This window comes from Corythoichthys intestinalis, chromosome 9 (assembly GCF_030265065.1).
Source record: "Corythoichthys intestinalis isolate RoL2023-P3 chromosome 9, ASM3026506v1, whole genome shotgun sequence".
Classification (NCBI taxonomy): domain Eukaryota; kingdom Metazoa; phylum Chordata; class Actinopteri; order Syngnathiformes; family Syngnathidae; genus Corythoichthys; species Corythoichthys intestinalis.
In genome coordinates this window covers 33,000,057-33,014,473 of record NC_080403.1, presented here as the reverse complement: position 1 = coordinate 33,014,473, position 14,417 = coordinate 33,000,057, and the positions used below count along the sequence as shown (strand labels likewise).

The 14,417-nt window shown below is 40.0% G+C and overlaps 1 long non-coding RNA gene across 2 annotated transcripts in view; it reads left to right on the top strand.

The window, feature by feature from the left end:
- The window catches only part of LOC130922350 (uncharacterized), a 67,586-nt gene that overhangs the window by 40,806 nt on the left and 12,363 nt on the right, over nt 1-14,417 (top strand). The window contains exon 3 of one of the 2 annotated variants that reach the window (XR_009064494.1): nt 764-1,921. The exons of the other annotated variant lie outside the window; for it this stretch is intronic. This is a non-coding gene — a long non-coding RNA (uncharacterized LOC130922350). Of the gene's footprint in view, nt 1-763; nt 1,922-14,417 lie in introns of those variants that run through there. 2 annotated transcript variants of the gene reach the window in all.

Genomic DNA, 14,417 nt, shown 5'->3' with positions numbered 1-14,417 from the left:
TTTACCTATTTCAGATTCAGTCCTCCCAGCCTGGTGCAGGTCTACAATTTTGTCTCTGGTGTCCTTCGACAGCTTTTTGGTCTTGGCCATAGTGGAGTTTGGAGTGTGACGGACTGAGGTTCTGTACAGGTGTCTTTTATACCGATAATGAGTTAAAACAGGTGCCATTAATACAGGTAACGAGTGGAGCCTCGTTAGAAGTTAGACGTCTTTGACAGCCAGGAATCTTGCTTGTTTGTAGGTGACCAAATACTTATTTTCCACTCTAATTTGGAAATAAATTCTTTAAAAATCAAACAATGTGATTTTCTGTTTTTTTTCCCACACTCTGTCTCTCATGGTTGAGCTTTACCCATGTTAACAATTACAGGAGGCCTCTCTAATCTTTTCATGTAGGAGAACTTGCACAATCGGTGGTTGACTAAATACTTATTTGCCCTGCTGTAAGTGCAAGCAAAAATTTTATGTAATACTTTTATGTAATATGACATCATCCGTTAACAAATTTCAAGTATACTTTGTTTTGTTTTAAATGGTTTCAATTTAAAATGCAAAGCATCACATTGAATATCTCGAACCATCATGGTGGCCCAACTATCCACTCTGATGTGGGCTCCATTTCTAATTGATTCAAACTACCTCTTTGATACAGCTATACAGTTTGTGTCAAGTGCTGTATTCATTGTGTCATCATCAAGCATTCCAATTTCTAATCCTCCTCTCCACGCACACACACATCTCTGAACTCTCTTGGCGCCAAAAGAGGCAGCAGGAGAAGCTTGAAAGAAAAGAGAATGGGCCATCGACCGGTGAAGAACGAGAGAGAAGCTGAGGAGCGAAAGAGAGGGAGAAAATGAGAGGCAGAGACAGCATGGATTCTTTTCTTTGGGGCCTTAAAGACGTGTTTCCCTCAGATGTTGGCTCTTCTTCAGATGCTAATGGTTCACTCTTATTCCCAAGCTGGGCCTTAGCATAACAATGCGGTGGAAGTGAAAGAGCTAAACCTCTGCTTTCTTAAAGAAGCCAAAGCTGGGCTTTTCTTGTGGACTAATGCCCCCTTGGCTCTTTGTGCTTCCAGTGAAAGGCGCGATGAACGCAAAGGCCAGGTGATCACAGAGTTTACTGAAAATGAGACTGAAACAACACGCGAAAATTGCTTCGGTGAAGTCATTAAAAGTCTCAGGAAAAGACCAAATATAGCACACTGGAACCGCGCCAGAACACTCATTCAGTTCTATGGAATATTATCAGCTTTTGCTTTCAAAGCTGTGCTGAATTATGTCTGTTGCAAGAATCCAAGCCAAATGTTTTGACTGTATGTTCGGGTCTGACTCGGAGAAGCGCGAGTCCCATCTGAAAAGCACTCGCAGGCATGAAGGATTTTTGGACCAACAGCGTTCTGACCTTGACGAAGCCTCAGCAGATATGCTTCTAAGAACCCGATAGGCTCTGATAACAAACGGAGAACATATGCTTTTGGTGTTATCATTTATCAGGGTAGAATGAGCAGAGTCAGAGGGAAAGGACATGCAGGAGGACACCAAGATACAGCACAGGTCGAACTTGCTGAACTGAGACATCGTGGCTTCATCTTATCCATCTTGGTGTGAAGTCAAAGTGGTCTCGCGTGTCATTCTGATGTCTGGATGCTGCATTTGAACAATACACTCAGACTGAAGAAGCAACACTGACACCTTGAAATAATATTGTATGTTGAGCCATTTGATTAGGTACTCCAACATCTATAATTTGATTTTAGGCTGCAGATGTACTGCATAGAACCACATTACTGTATTACACATTTTGGAGTTTTGGGATGTTCATTTGGGTAAATATATTACTATAATACTGTATATTTTAAAACGAGTCATAACTTTTGTCCTCATGATATGGTACTTTATTTCAATCATTTATTTTTGCATATAAGACAACAGTCAGCTCTTCTGGGATCTAGTTAAATTAGCGTAATTTTCACACTATAAACCGCACCCTTCAAATTTGGCATGAAAGCGGCATTTGTTCATAGATAAGCCGCACTGGACTATAAGCCACAACTGTCCTCAATGTATTATGGGATATTTACACCAAAAGATATTAACAGGTAATACTTTATTTGACAGCAGCATCATAGGAATGTCATAAGACCAAAGGATCCACCATGAAGCTTTGAACCAATTGGCTGCAAAGCTTCATTGCTTCAAGAAGCTTCATTTGGCCATCACTGCTCCCTTGGGGGAGAAAGTCAACCTCTGCTGCCACCTGCTGTCAACACTGTTGTTGTCCAACATGCCTCCTAGCATGAATTGCAGCGCTACAGATGCAAATAATAATCAAAATTCATGTTTTGTAGTAATTATTTCTTCAGTTACGGTTACAGTTGTTTCATTAATTGCTAATTATGGTATTTGGTAACACTTTGACTGTGGTGCCTTAAGACTGTCATTAGACGATCATAATTATGACATGACACTGTCATGAGCATTAATAAATGCTTATTACTAGAGATGTCCCGATCGATCGGCATTCCAATCGATCGTGTCCGATCACGTCATTTTCAAAGTATCGGAGTCGGCAAAAAAATATTGGCCATGCCTTTTTTAATATATATATATATTTTTTAATTAAATCATTTTCTAATTGTATTTAACGTTTCAGACATATGTTTCACTCTTCCAGAGTCTTTAGTTTAGGCTTAGGGTAGGGTTATCAAATTTATCCTAATAACAGCGGTAATTAATTTTTTTAAAAAATGTATCACGTTAAAATATTTAACGCAATGAATGCATGCGCTGCACGACCCACTCACGCATAATCGCGGTCAATCTGTAATGGCGCCGTTTTACCTATATAGAGAGATAAAAGGCAGCGTAAAATGAGTAGAGTGAATTTTGGCAGCCTTTGGAGCCTTTTTATAATAGGCTAAAACCATACAATCCCCCTCCCTAAGATTAGAAATATCATGGGAAGCAATGTGGGGAAGCAAGGTAGCAATTGATCTTTATCTTAACACCTTATGTTATTTGCCAACGCAGAGAAGATATATCAATTGGTAGCACTACGCACAGTCATGGTTCCACTACCCAGCATGCATTTGGGCATGACTACAGTATCATTTACTGAAAGTTCAACAAATACATTAGATGGCAATATTTAGTCACAATATACAAATTCTTTCCATGGATCCCTCTCACAGAAAGAATGTTAATATTGTAAATGCCATCTTGAGGATTTATTGTCATAATAAACAAATACAGTACTTATGTACTGTATGTTGAATGTATATATTCGTTCGAGTTTTATTCATTTTTTTCTTAATGCATTGCCAAAATGTATATGATCAGGAAAAATTATCAGGAATGATTGGAATTGAATCGGGAGCAAAAAAAACCCAATCGGATCGGGAAATATCAGGATCGGCAGATACTCAAACTAAAACGATCGGGATCGGATCGGGAGCAAAAAAACATGATCGGAACAACCCTACTTATAGCAGATGTCATTTTTTGTTGTCCGGCAAATTATCTCACTTTTGAATGGATTTAAAAGATCCAAGATGGACATTAATGGAGTTAGTGACATAATTTCCCGGATTACACTTTACGACATCTGTCATAAGCATTCAGTAATGCCCATGATAGTGTCATGTCATAATTATGACAGTCTTATGACAGTTTTATGATGCAGCTGTCAAATGACGTGTTACCTATTAACCCAAATAAATAAACAAATGTGCCGCACTGGACTACAAGTCACAGGATTCAAAATGAGGGAAAAAAGTGTCTTATAGTCCGAAAATTACGGTAGAAAGGTTCTGAATTGGTTTAAAGCTTGTTACCTCGTTCATTTAAAGAGTGTACGATTTACCGTCTACGTCTACACTAGGCGTGGGAACCTCTTGGTATCTCAGGATATGATACGATTTGTGATACAAAGCTCACGATAAAAATCTCACGACATTGCGATACAACGATTATCGAAACATTGGTCATGAAATCATTAAAAAAACAACTAATAAAGAGAAATATAAGCTACACAACACGCCTACCTAACGCCACAGCTGGCACCAAGAAAACATGTAAAGTAAATGTATAAAGTCTAATGCACCTCTCATGTGTCACGTCAGCCACGCGTTGTGTTCAGGTATAGCACGCAAACACGTCCGCCATATTAGAACCCAATTCGTTACATTACAGGAATTATTATTATTATTCCGATATATATTTATAGTTGGTTTTGCTATGTGTAATTGCCATTTGTAAGTATTTGTTATTTTAGTTTAGGTTTTCGGGCTGTGGAATTGTAATGTATTCTTATGGGAAAATCCTGCTCGACATACGACGATTTCGACTTACAAACAAGGTCCAGGAACGAATTAAGTTTGTATGTAGAGGTACCATTGTACTTGAAAACGTTATTTTGAATTACGGTATATTCGTATGTAATCTAAAAATTGGATGTATGTATTACTTTAAAAATTCAACACACGATACTCTTCACGTTCAGGTCTCAACGTTTAAATTAAGATCATTAAATTCAAATGTCATTTTTGAAGTAGCACACACCTGGGCACTTTTGGAAACTCAGTCGATGGTAGATAAAGAGCTCCATTTGGCCAATCGTTTTTGAACATGTGACTTTTGCCTTTTGTGAGCACGTAGTGCAAAGGCGGGTTTATGCTTCTGCAGCAGTCCTACGCCGTCAAGGCAGACCCGATTTACGACCCTGACTTGCACCTCCACAAAATCCTGACTACGCGTCACGTCAATGCATGGTGACGTGACGCTAAAGGACTGTGATAGGTCCGCTCAGACAGTTGTTTCCAGTTCAGCGCGAAATCGCCGCCATTTACATTCTTGCGCTACTCTCAAAAATGGACCAAGCCGGCGAGAGGAACATCGAAGAGGTCAGCAAGTACGACCACCTGTACAATGTTTTGTCAAGATTTCATAAAGATTTCCAAATGGCAGGCAATTCTTGGAAGGAGATTGCTGAAAATGCAGGGCTGGAGGTCAGCGAATGCATAAAAAAATGGAATAACCTCCGAGATAAGTATGTGGGTGTTCGGAAGTGAATGGCCACACGGAGCGATGAGCCAGCCGGCCAAAACTGCCGGCTTTTCATCAATTTATGTTGTAGTTTTGGTTGGTGCACTTTATCATTTACTTTGTACATATGTTTGCTGTGAGTCTGTGACTTATTTACATTTTACACTTGAAGTATATGAAGAATAAAGCACAGGTTTGGTGTCAAAATAGTTGTTTTGATGTTTAATTTTCAACAACAGTTTACATACTTTTCGGCTTCCACCCGATGCTCATATTCGTAATGTGACTGCCAGTTTCTGTGCTGCACCAACAGTCTGACAGACCACCTCCACAACAGTCTTCTGCGTCGTCTGTGCCTCAACATTTGTATGATCAACATTTGTTGTTCAGTGTTGATGAGCTGAAGATCCACATTCAAGCGTTCCATCTCCATTGCCATTGTTGTCTAACTGGAAGAAAACTCAAGGAATTCGACAAAAGTCCACCAAAAACACGCAAACACAACGCAACACCTTAGTGGCTTGACGTTGAATTACAGAGCAACACGTTCCCTTGACACAGAACTTCGAATGCTCGTTGACGTCGTAGGGTCTACGCTGTCGCTACTCCGTCACCGCAACGCAGAAGCATAAAATAGGCTTAACTGGGAAATATTTCTGTTAGTTCCTGATGGCGTAGCACAGGCATTTTTGCACACCACAATTAAGCTCCCTAACATGCAATTTTGCAATGCTATGTTAACTTTGTTTAAATTCCTATCGACTCCACTGGGAGGTTTGCTTGTTTTGTTTTTGCAAGTCTAGACAATACATAACTGAGGGTTTTTTGTTTTTTGTTTTTCCCCATATATCACTCGTGATCTCCTGAAACTGTCATGAACCAACTGAAGATGAATTACTACTTATCATTTGTAATTGAAGCCAAGATTCATTAGTTAATAGTGGAGTAGAGGAGCCAAAAAAGGTACAGTATGTGGCATGAATTCCATACGTGCCATTTTTAAATGTCAATAAAAATAAGGCCTCATCAGTTGTCTCACTGTGACAAAGGATGACTAAGTACCCTGCAATTATCAGGTTTTACTCCATTAACACCTCTGATGTCCCCCCTTCCCTTTACCCTCCCTCCCTTCATCCCACTTTATGCAAAAGATGTAAGCCCAGGTGCAACACTAAGGAAGTTATCGCCTCTTCAACACAGCCACGCATTTTATTTACATGCAAAATGACAGTTTAGGCGGTAAATATGTGAACACAGGTGTGCGAGAGAGGGTTGTTGTCACCAAGGCCCTTAATCTGTTTGTCCTGATGCTGTCTGTTTGCTCGGTGACTGTTGAATGTGTGAAGAGGAGCGTGAATGCCACATTTCATTTTCTGTTATAATGAATTACAGCAGAAGAATGGAAACAGCTCAGTAGGGAAAAAAAAGTTCAACGCTGCTAAACACAAGCCAGTGTTTACTTGCGTTGAAGTGAGCAATTTGTGCGTAGGCTGAAGGAAATGGTCGGCGGTGGCACCCGGTGTCATTTTAAGTGGAACGCCTGGCGCCACAGCATCAGGCACATCACTCACTGATGCCAGGCGGGTTTTTCTAAGCGCTTACTAAATGACACACAGCTGGGCGGCATGGAGACAGATGTCACTGTGCGTGCCCTAATCTCTCGCTCCCTCACTCCCACAGTCGGTTTTCCCCTCCTTTTTCCTTCTCTCTCACACTCTGGTGTGTAGTCGGGCTCCCTCCCTTCCTCCTCCCTCCCAAGATCCAGACTTGGTGGAGCCGATGCTGCAAAAAAAATCACTTCCTGAAGCTCGTGCTTACTTCCTTTGCTTTTTGTGGGACTTCCTGTGATCAGGCTGGATGGAGCTGACTCTCTGCAAGTGACATCCTGGTGCACAGACAGCTGCACAGATAATTCTCTCGTTCTGCTTTTGTCAGGACTTTTTTATTTCTCTCTGTCTGTACGTCTCCAGGGACTCTATTTTTCCCTGCGTACTGTATTTTCCATTTGAAATGCCGTGCAGAAGGTTTCATTAAGCAATGCCAAAGCAATTAGATCCCCAAGAGACATATCATTTGAAGGGCAGCATTGAATGGAAATAAAATTAGGAGGCTATCTCAAGGTGATGCGACAAAGTATACTCATTTTAATTATTTATTTTATTCTAACTTGTCTTGTACAGCAGCTTTGACACAGAGAATGGAAATTTGGGTTATGGGGCGTACAGAAAGGAAAATAGAAGAGACAGACTGGGCAAGGCAAATTTATTTGTGTAGCACAATTCAACACTAGGCAATTCAAAGTGCTTTACATCATGAAGATCCACAGAGATGAAATGATTCGTAAAAATCACATTAAATAAAGTTAAAACAAAGACAATTGAAACAGGAAATAGTTATACATAAAAATCACATTAAATCACCAGTAGAATTAAAAAAAAAAAAATACAATAACAACAATTTAAATCGGAAATGGAAATAAATCAGAAAATGAATAAAAAGCAAATAGCTTGAAATTTGAAATATAGCCTATAGGCAGTCATATGCTGTGATAAAAGCGTTTTTAGCGTTTTTTAAAGGAGTAACTTGTTCCAGAGGTTAGGAGCATAGTAACTAAATGCTGCCTCACCCTGCTTGGTTCTTGTTCTTGGAACATAAAGAAGACCGGTTCCAGACGACCTTAGGTGTCTCGATGCTTCATAGGGATCCAATTAATCAAGCATGTATTTTGGTTCAAGGCCAAAAGTGCATACGACACGAGAAAAAAAGTCTTAAATAGGATTATTTAGTGAATTAGAATCATATTTTGTGACGATTCGACTATATACAACAATTTAGCAAAGCGCAGATGACGAGAAATTAGTCTTTTAATCTGCCGGTTAGCCAAGCCTACCATTATAGGGCTCTAGCGTCTCTAGTCTCTCTACTCCAATATTTTTGCAGGATAGTATTTTTTTATCCAAGTATTTTTCCCCAATAGCTAAATAAATGGCATGGTCATGACAAATATCATTCTTGTGCTAAATGGAATATGAAATAATAAAAATGCATTTATTCAAAACAACATGGCAAAAATACTCCATAATGGTCAAAACCGTCGACCTCACCTTTACTGTCGCACCTCCCGAACGATATTTTATGCCACCTAAATCAGGGTTATGTCATTTCCCTTCCCCGGCTTCGGAGAATGTAAACAAACCAAGAGGCGTGACAGCTAGCCAACATGCTAACCCGAACCGAGTGATGTTTCAAAGTCTTCCAAGTGGAAAATCACACATAACTAGCCCAGATCATTTCACATGACAACTGGGTTGTCGAATGTCTTCGCCGATCGGCAAACCGCCCGGCGGAGATCAATTCACAGCTCGTTCCCCTGCTACTACAGACAGGAGAGCTCCCCGGGGAAGCAGCTGGACAATGACCGCTTAACATTTACATGCCAAACCAAAATCAAATGTACTGTAAGTAGTCGTTTATTTAAATAAAGTTTGTAGTGTTTAGTAGTGCTCTCCCGGCGGGGGGATGTGCGACAAGCCGCAAGCCACCTACATTTTAAAATGATCCCAGTATTTGACATAATACAAAACACGATGTTTACTCACTTCCTCGTAAATCCCATGGTTCCACAGTAGTAGGGCTTGTTTTGGCCAATATCCACAGGTGAATGGGAACCTTTTGAAACCCCCAAAAGGCGCACACGCCTGTCCCTCGTACAGCAAGATTTTTCTGCAGCCGTTTGGCTGGCGTGATGTGAAAAATAAACGTATTAATCCTCAAAGTCAGCTGAATCCTTAGTCCTTCTCATACAACAGTACGGCTGTATAGTAAAGGGGACTCCTTCCTTTGAACGCGTCACAGCGCCCTCTTTCTTTCCGGAAGTCACTCATTTTCATGGCACGGGATTCAAAAACCTAAATAAATATAGCGATCGCTTCCACACACATCCAAGCGGTCCATTTCATTCAGGAGCATAAAATACCGCGTGTATTATGAAATAAACATGCTTTTTCGTGTCACAGAGACTTTAAGTGTTTGGAGACGAGCAGTAGTAATTTATAGTCTGTCCTTTGACTCACTGGAAGCCAGTGTAACTATTTCAAAACCGGTGTAATATGGTCCAGTTTCCTTGTATTTGTAAATACTCTGGCAGCAGCATTCTGTACCACAGTGGTATGAAAAAGTAAACCTTTTGGAATCTCACATTTCTGCATAAAATCACCATCAAATGTGATCTGATCTTTGTCAAAATCACACAGATGTAAAAACAGTGCTTTAACTAAGACTACCCAAACATTTATAGGTTTTCATATTTTAATGAGGACAGCATGCAAACAATGACAGAAAGGGGAAAAATAAGTAAGTGAACCCTCTGCCTAAGGAGACTTAAAGAACAGTTGAAACCATTTTTTACCAAACAATTTAAGCCAGGTGTGTGCCCAATCACTGATGAGTGGTTTAAAGCTGCTATGCCCACTATAAAACACACACCTGGTAAGAATTGTCTTGATGAGAAGCATTGTCTGATGTGCATCATGGCTTGGTCAAAAGAGCTGTCTGAAGACCTGCGATCAAGGATTGTTGATTTGTATAAAGCTAGGAAAGGACATAAAACCATCTCTAAAAGTATGGCTGTTCATAAATCAACAGTTAGAGAAACTGTCTACAAATGGAGAAAGTTTAGCACTGTTGCTTCTCTCCCAAGGAGTGGCCGTCCACCAAAGATGACGCCAAGAGTTCAGCGCAGAATATTCAGGTTAAAAAAAAAAAAAACCTAGAGTGTCTGCTAGACTTACAGAAATCACTGTTACAGTCCAATATCTCTGTGCACACATCAACTGTATGTAAAACTATGGATAAGAATGGAGGATTCCACAGAGGTAGCCGCTGCTGTCTAAAAAAAAAAAACGCCGCTCGTTTGATGTTCGCAAAATATTTTGTGGACTGATGAAACCAAAGTTGAATTGTTTGGGAGTAACACACAACGTCATATGTGGAGGAAAAATGGAACAGCTCACCAACATCAACACCTTATCCCCACCGTAAAGCATGGTGGAGTGAGCATCTTGATTTGATTTGATTTTAGTTTCTTCAGGGCCTGGACAACTTGCAATCATTAATGAAAGAATGAATTCAAAAGTTTATCAGGTAGCTAACCAGCTAAAGTAGCTTCTACGCCTGAGAAGAAGCTAACATTAGTACAAATTTGCAACCCTGTTACCGTAGTTATTGCAAGTAATAATAAAATCTAACATTAATCTGTACAGTAACGTGAGCTAATCAAGCCTATAATATTTTAATTCATATTTTTGATAATTGTCACTGAAAATAAAGTGAAGGCATATTTGATAAAGAAATTTGATTCCAAATGTACTCCAATTCCGGAATGACCCTCCTAGTTAAAGCAAAGCATTTTTGGGCTTAACATTCAGTATCTTTACAGCATTTACAGCATCACATTTTATTTATTATGAGCATATGAGAGTGGATTGGATGGCCACCAAGACGTGGCCAGCGCAAGAATGCTATCACATGACAAACGTGATAAACAACTTTGCAAGTGTGATGACTTTGCCCTATAAAAGCAAACCCTATCATTATGCAAAAGTTATAATTGGACTTCACACAGGCATGGTTGTAAAACCCCAAGCTTACTATAGCTCAATGTACCACTCTACTCAACCAAGTGACATGTTTTTATTTGTTTTCAGTCTTGGCTAAGCAATGCATTCCTTGATTGATTGGCAAGCTTCGAAACAGAACAGCAACTAATTGCATTGAGCATTTTCATAGTTATTCACCACAATGATAATGACACACGTGAAATGTTTAAAACCACAATTAGTGGCCAGATTATTTAAAGCTAACGTAGATGCTTCTGTTTCTTCTTCTAGTACTCGCAATTCTGTTAGTCTGGATGTCATGTTGCGCCATTGGGCTCCTTATGGGTCAGTCTTGGTACTACAACTAACAGTAGAGATGTGTTATGTGATCTGTTGGTCATTTCTATATACAAATCAACACACATATGACATTTTGTTAATTAGGGTTTCATTTGTGGGGTCTTAGGGGTCTTTTACATGGTGACTCTCCGAGAATACGAAAAATTTCAAATTTGCATTTGCGTCTCCATTCGAACAATGTCGCAATTCCGCATGAACACGATGTAGTATTTATGCCAGGCCCTAGGGGGCAGTGCAGATTTACAGGGCGGCAGAGAATGATGCACTTTGGCCCCACCATGCTCCCTCAGCCCGGGAAAAAAATATGCCCGCCCACTCGAAGCAATGTCATTTTTCTTTTGTTCAAAAAGGCACAAAAATTGAAATGTTCAACATATTTAATTAAAAAATATTATTAAAACCGTAAATTAAATCTAACATTCCGCCATATTTGCTGTTTTAAATGTTTAGTAGCACCGCTCCGCACGCCCAATGTGACGTGTACGAGTGCTGACGTTAACAGCGCGGTCTCGCACCGCAGGAGTCTTTGATATGCATGCCGAGGAAGCCCCCCTCAACCCCTCGCAATCGGATTCTTCCACTTTGGAGGCAGGATTCAGAATCTTTCGTCTTCGCCTTCCGTTTTCGCCGACACCATATGCATGCGAGGCGAGTCCGCTAGTCAGTCATTGCGTCTTTGTGTCGCAGAGTCACCATGTAAACTGCCCCTTATGCTGTACATTACAAATGGTTAAGAAGCTAAATATCATTTTAATCAGCCCTTTTCTCACTTTCACAATCCTAGAGATTTGTATTTGTGATTCCTGATTCTGTTCTGTAATTTACCGTACTTTTCGGACTACAAACTGCTACTTTTTTTCATCATCATCACCATCATCATCATCAGCAGCAGCAGTTTACAGTCCAGCGTGGCTTATTTGTTGATTCATTTGGGTTAATAGGTAACGCTTTATGTGACAGTAGTGTCATAAGACTGTTTTAAGACCGTCATTATCATGACATGACACTATCATGGGTATTACTGAATGCTTATGAAAGATGTTGTGAAGTGTCATCCAGCAAATTATGTCACTAACTCTTTTTATGTCCAGCATGGATCTTTTACATCCAGGCAAAAGTGAGATAATTTGTCAGATGACACTAAATGACATCTGTTATAAGCATTCAATAATGCTCATGACAGTCTCATGTCATAGTTATGATAGTCTTATGACAGTCTTGTGGTGCCACCGTCTAATAAAGTTTTACCAAATACCATAACTAGCAATTAATGAAAAAACTGGAAGAGTAACTGAAGAAATAATTAAAAGAAATTTGATTTTTACATCTGTAGCACTGCAATGCATGCTAGGAGGCATGTTGGACAACAACAGTGTTGGCAGCAGGCGGCAGCAGAGGTTGACTGTCTCCCCCAAGGGAGCAGTAATGGCCAAATGAAGCTTCTTGAAGCGATATTGCTTTGCAACCACTTGGTTCATAGCTTCATGGTGGTTGATTTGGTCTTATGACAGTCTTATGGTGCCGCTGTCAAAATAAAATGGTACCGGTTAATATCTTTTGGTGTAAATATTCCATAATGCAGTGCGAACAACTGCAGTTTATAGTCCAGCGTGGCTTATCAAATGTCGTTTCTGTGTCAAATTTGGTGGTTGGCGGCTTATAGTCAGGTGTGCCGAAAATTACGGTAAATGAATGATCTGAGTGTTTCAGAAGCTGATCAGCTTTGTGCAATATTAAGGTGAGCCATTTTGCCGCATTTATTATTTAATATTGTTGGCACATAAATTGCTAATAAGATTTTTTTAACAACAACATATTCCTAGCCAACTTTGAGAACCAATTGTATACATATTATAGGTGTTAGATTATTTCCTTCATGGCATTAATGCTATAGAAAATATATCAAATGCTGTTGCATGATTGCTGCAACGATATCTGTTTTAGAGATCCTTGTACGCTTGGATCGTCGTCATATTCATATGGCAGTTATTAAAACATATTCAAGATGGTTATGATGTAAACATGGGCTCAGAAGAATCTCGGCAAACAGACTTCCCACAAGGAGGTGGCCTTGCTGGCTGAGCAAACATGGAAGCAAAGAGCTATAGAGGAAAAAGCAGCATGAGGAGCGAGAGTGTAGGAGGTGCAGTAAAAAAGAAGAGACTGTTTGACTTGAGACGCCTCTCTGTCTGAGCTCTGTTTTTCCCCATCCTGCGATGCATCACCTATCAGCCATGAATGTTATTTTACTTTAGAATAGGACAATTACACTCCCTGACACCCACTTCAGCATATGTTCACCTTATGTCACTCCCTCACCGTATGTTCTTTTTGAGCCACCGGTGACAGTAGGAGCAGCTGGGGTCAGGACAGTAAGGAGCAGGACTAGCCTGGGGAGAGAGGGTCACATCCTGCAGTGCAGGCCAATGCAGCCTATAGTGAGGCTACGGGCCGATGCCAGTGACTAAGCCACCTTGACATCTCCTGATGTCAAACTGTGTGCGTCTCCTTTGAACTGGAGGGATAGCGTGAACACATGGGCTCCTTACAGACGGACCATGCTCTTGGCTATTCACATTGCAGGGTGTGATACAACTTTTTTTAAATCAATTCAGACTTTGTGTGTGTGTCGATGACCAAAAGAAACAGAATTTGTTCATGAAAAATTGGAATTATAGAAAAAAAATCCAAATTGGGCATCACACACTGCGGCGTGAATGTTGCCTATGTTGCTATTGGTAGGTCTTGGCAGGTGCTTATCATCACACTTTTATGGCAATTTTAAGGATTTTGTGCTTCCGGAGCTAACTTATTCTAAACCTGGTGGCTTCACTTGTGGTATTGAGATGGTGTTTTCTGTGCCCTCTTCTGTGCCTGATGTCAGTTTTGTTGAACAGTAGTGAAGTTTTTCTCCTGCTGATGGTGTATAGGTTGCATGTGTAAGCATGAGCATTCATACTATAGACCAGTGATTGTTAAAGTTGCTAAAGGTACCGAACTGTTACAAGCTTCACGTGGGCATTCACCGAACCCTTCGGAACTAGATAATGAAGCAATTTTTTTGTTAATTCAAAACCGATCTAGCTAAGCTAGAAAGCTAATAAATGCAGTCAGTGAATTCCCGTTCAAATTGCCTCTAATTTTGGCAGCCGGTTTTTAAAACATGTCAAAATGTTACGTTTTATGTTTATGTTACAGAAATAGAGATCCCTGAAGCATTGACCAAACCACTGATGTTTGACTGAACCCAGGTTAAGATCCATTGCTATAGATACATCTCAAATATACCTGATTTATATACACTAACGTGAGAGATCTAGGTTAGAGTTAAAAAAAAAAATGGACTGGGATTGTTCACACTTCATTAAGAAAATCGGATACGTGTAAACGTGTCGCATCTCGGCAAAGAATTTGG